Source organism: Rattus norvegicus, chromosome 4 (assembly GCF_021556685.1).
Source record: "Rattus norvegicus strain SHRSP/BbbUtx chromosome 4, alternate assembly SHRSP_T2T, whole genome shotgun sequence".
Taxonomy (NCBI): Eukaryota; Metazoa; Chordata; class Mammalia; order Rodentia; family Muridae; genus Rattus; species Rattus norvegicus.
Window position 1 is genome coordinate 159,279,176 of NC_141537.1, and position 4,996 is coordinate 159,284,171.

Below are 4,996 nucleotides of genomic sequence, written 5' to 3' on the forward strand. Positions count from 1 at the left end.
ACTTACAGACACTTGATCTTTGACAAAGAAGCCAAAATATACAGTGGAGAAAGGAGAGCACCTTCAAGGGGTGGTGCTGGTCCAGATGGCAGTCTGGATGTAAAGAAATTAAAATATATCCATATTTGTCACCATGTGCAAGGCCCAGAGCCAGTTGGATCAGGGACCTCAACATAAAACCAGATGCACTGGGGTTGGGGATTTAGCTCAGTGGAAGAGCGCTTGCCTAGCATGCGCAAGGCCCTGAGTTCGGTCCCCAGCTCCGAAAAAAAAAAAAAAAAAAGAAAAAAACAAACAAAACCAGATGCACTGAGTCTAGTAGAAGAGAAGGTGGGAAGGAGCCTCAAACTTATTGGCATGGGGGAGATTTTCCTAAGCAGAACTCCAATAGCTCAGGCTCTGAGATCAAGAATTGATAAATAGGACCTCATGAAACTGAAAAGCTTCTGTGCAGCTAAGGACATAGTCAATAGGCAACCTACAGATTGGGGAAAAAACCTTCACTAACCCCACATTTGATAGAGGGCTGGTATCAGGGTATATGAAGAACTCAGGAAACTAGCCGCCAAACGGCCAAGCAACCCAATCAAGAAGTGGGGTATAGAGCTGAACAGAGAATTCACAACAGAGATCTGGAGAATCTTGAATGGCTGGGAAGCACTTGAGAAAATGTTCAAAGTCCTTAGTAGTCAGGGTATATAGATCAAGGCAACCCTGAGATTCCAACTTATACCAATCAGGATGGCAGAAATCAAAAGCTCAGGTGACAGCAGATGCTGGAGAGGATGTGGAGAAAGGGGAACACTCCTCCATTGCTGGTGGGATTGCAGGCTGGTGCAACCACTCTGGAAATCAGTCTGGAGGTTCCTCAGAAAATTGGAGGTAGAGCTACCTGAAGACCCACCTGTGCCACTCTTGGGCATGTACCCAGAAGATGCCCCACCATGTCATGGGGGAACACGTTCCACTATATTCATAGCAGCCTTATTTGTTATGACTGGAGGCTGGAGACAACCCAGATGTCCCACGGCAGAAGAATGGATACAGAAAATGTGGTTCATTTGCACAGTGGAGTACTATTCATCTATTAAGATCAAGGACATCATGAGTTATGCAAGCAAATGGATAGAATTAGAAAATATCCTGAGTGAGGTATCTCAGACTCAAAAGAACATGCATGGGTGGTATGTACTCACTAATAAGTGGATATTAGCCCAAAAAAATGTACAAAATACCCAGAACTCAAGAAGGTGACAGGCCAAAGGGCCCAAGTGAGGATGCATGAATCCAACTTGGGAGGGAGAAAAGGCAATTGAAGATGGCAGAAGGAGGGAAGCACCTGGGTGAGAGGGAGGATGGGGATGGAAAGGGGGGAACATGGTCGAGTATTGGGGGGAAGACAAGACTGAGACCCTGAGGGTCAGCAGAGGAAATGGTGACAGGCAGCCTCGAGGGTGGGAGGTGGGGAGGAACCTCTAGAATGTGCCAGAGATCTGGAAGGTAGGAGACTCTCAGAACTCAAAGGGAGGGACCTTGCATGGGATGCCCTACAGAGGGAGCGTGTGGGATCTGCCTCCAGTGGAAAGACAGGACGTCGAGTAGAGGGATGCAGTTGTCATCAGTCAAGGGCTGTGACCCAGGGTTGTTCCTGTCTGGAAGAACTGTGAGGTCAAAGCTGGGAGGGGGTAGCCTGAGGGAAGGGAGGTCCAGTGACAGACCCAAGTTGAGATCTGGCTCAGGAGGCTCCAGGGCCTGACACTATTACTGATGCCATGGTGTGTTTGCAGACAGGCGCTTAGGATGGCTGCCCTCCAAAAGCCCAAGGAGCAGCTAAGTTACATGTGTTGATTAGATGGTTTGTTTTGGTTTAATTACTGTAGTTTCTTATGTATTCTTTGTTTTGTTTTAGTTCAAATATAGTAATATCATTTCACCCTTTCCTCTTTTCAATGTCTTATAACCCCCTCCTCCCTCTCAAATTCATGGCCTCTTTTATTGGGATGTGTGGAGGTGGTGGTGATGGTGGTGGTGGTGGTGGTGGTGGTGGTGCTGCTGCTGCTGCTGCTGCTGCTGCTGCTGCTGCTGCTGCTGCTGCTGCTGCTGCTGGTGGTGGTGGTGGTGGTGGTGGTGGTGGTGGTGGTGGTGGTGGTGGTGGTGGTGTAGTCATCGTCATTGTATACAAACTACTGTTTGTATATGCTTAGGCCAGGGAGTAATATTAGAGGGTGTGGGTATGTAACTGTGGGTGTGGACTTTTAAGACTTTCATCCTAGCTGCCTGGAAGCTAGTATTCTGCTAGAAGCCTTCAGATGAAGATGTAGAACTCTCAGCTCCTCCTGCACCATGCCTGCCTGAATTCTGCCATGTTCCCACCTTGATAATAATGGACTGAACCTCTAAGCCAGCCCCAATTAAATGTTGTCCTTCTAAGAGTTGCCTGGGTCATGGTATCTATTCACAGCAGTAAAACTCTTAAGACAATGAGTGTGTGCATAAATATGAAAACAGCCTGCTGACTCTGTTTAGGATTTCTTGTGTGTACAGGATTCAGGGATGACTACTTTGGTACTGGATAACCACCTAGGGCCTTGTGCCTGGGAATGACAAATTCTTCTTTCAGCACTCACCAGCTGTCTGTAATTCTTTATCTAGGAGTGGGAGCCTCTCGAGATTTCCCTTTCCCTGTTAGCATGTGCATTGGTCTTAACCATTGTTTGCTTAGGAAGCCATATTGTTCAGCTATCACAGGAGACGCCACCTTATGGCAGACTTCCTGGGCCTCTGGCTTTTACAATCTTCCCACAACTTCTTCGTCCATGTTCCTTGAGCCTTAGGTGCCAGGGTTGTGTTTTAGATTTATCCATTGAAGCTGGCAGTCGTAATCAGTTATTCTCTGTATTGACCGGTTTTCTATAATGGTCTCCATCTTCTGTAAAGAGAAGTTTCTTGAGGAAGAGGAAGAGCTACACTATCTGTGAGTGTAAGGATGAGTGTTTGGAGTGTAGATAGGAATTGTGCTGGTTTGATAAAGGTGATAAAGGTGGTAGGAGGTTCTCCGATAAACTCCGTGACCTCACTAGCCCTGGGTAGTTGGGGAAATTCCCAGTAGTAGGCATGATTTCCATCCTGTTAAGCAGACTTTTAGTCCAATTAGACATCTGTTGGTTATCACCAAGACACAAGTGCCACCAAAGAACCTTTAGCACTATCTTGCCATATCGGTCATTGTTGTGGTTCAAAGGTGTCATGGGTAGATAGGACAGTCCCCTGCTTCCTTCCCTTGGTGGCTTATAGTCCTTCTGGTACTACAAAAGCTGCTCCTAAGAGAAGTGGTATAGATCAGATCCAGTTTGAATCATCCAAGTCCTGTGTCTGAAGTTCAACCTCTGGGAGGCAACCAAGGGTAACAACAAGAGCCTATATTGTTTGGGAACTCTTTACTTTCCTGACCAACAACCCAAAATGTCGTTTCTCATGCCTCGTGCTGGGCTTCTGTTAGATATTTTATGTATTGAGATACTAATCCTCTGATGCATAGATGACAAAGGTCATCTCCTATTCTGTACGTCTTCTCTTCAGATGGTTCCCTCCTTTGTTGGGCAGTTTTATTAATTACATGCAATTCCATTTGTCAACATTTAGAATTATTTCCTATTTTCATTTTTATTTTTCTGCATCATTTGAAGAAAGCTCTTGCCTGTGTCTACATTTGGAAGTGTTTTAGGTTTTCCTCTTGCAGCTTCAGAATGTCAGGTCTCCCTCTGATCCATTTTTAATTCATTGTTGTGCAGAGTGAAAGATACAGATCTGGTCTTGGTGTTCCGTGTGGAAATTCAGTTTTCCTAAATCACTTGCTGAAGAGGCTTTCTCTCAATGTATGTTTTTTTGACACCTTTGTCAAAAAACTAGGTGGCCATGGCTCTATGATTCCTTTCTGGGTTCTTCATTCACTCCCAAGGTTTTCATTTTAAAGGTCTTTTGCATCCTTGGTTAGCCAAACAAACTTGGCTTTGTTTTCTAAGTACTGAGTGGTGTCTTTACACTTCTTTCACTCTTACTTTCTGAAAGGGTTTATGAGGTGTTTTCAGGTGGGATGGTGAGGGTCTTTTAAGTACAGGGTCATGGCATATACACATAGGGATAACTTGGGCTCCTCCTTCCCTGTTGTCTTTTGTACTGAATAAGAGGAACACTTTCACATTTCCACTTCATACACTGGCTATGACACACCCTTTGCTTTAGTAACTCCTATTCCTATCGTCTCCCAGGCTTTGTTCATGAAGGGATGTCAGAGGCCTTTTCTGCATCTGCTGAGATGGTTCTGTGATTTCTGTCTTCGAGACTATTTATGTGCTGGTCTATAAGATTGATTTGCATTCATTAGAGGATATCTAATTAGAGGATTCATTAGAGGATATTTAATTAGAGGATTCATTAGAGGATATCTCCTGCTAAGTCTTCCCTCAGGCAATCTGCCAATTAGCAGGCAGGCAAATGGACTCGGAAAGGAGAACCAGGCAGAGACCTGGAAGTAAAAGTGGCTCCTGGCCAGGTCCACTGGCCACAGCCATACAGAATGCACAGTGCACATTGCATCGACACCCACACAGGCTATGCTAAGGTGGGCCTGCCAGAAGCATGTGCACCTGTACAACCAGGCAAAGTACAGACTCGGATTAAATGCCAGTTAGGTCAAGTGCAGAAGCAAATCCATAGCACTGAAGAAGAAAAAGATTCCAGATTATATGGCACATGTATTTACCTTTGTAATAGTAACAGGAATGTTTTTAAAAGAGGAAGAGAGAGAGAGAGGAAGGGGGGAGAAAAAAGTGGGTGTCAAAACATGAACGGCAGCAGGTTGCTGGCACCCAGTAATGCTGGAGAGAGGGCAGAGTCACCCTAGGCCAGTGAGAAGCTAGAAGACAAGAAGGGAAAACCTGAACATCAGTTTGCCACTGATCAGTCTCCCTCAACCCCAACTTCAACAGCGGAGCCA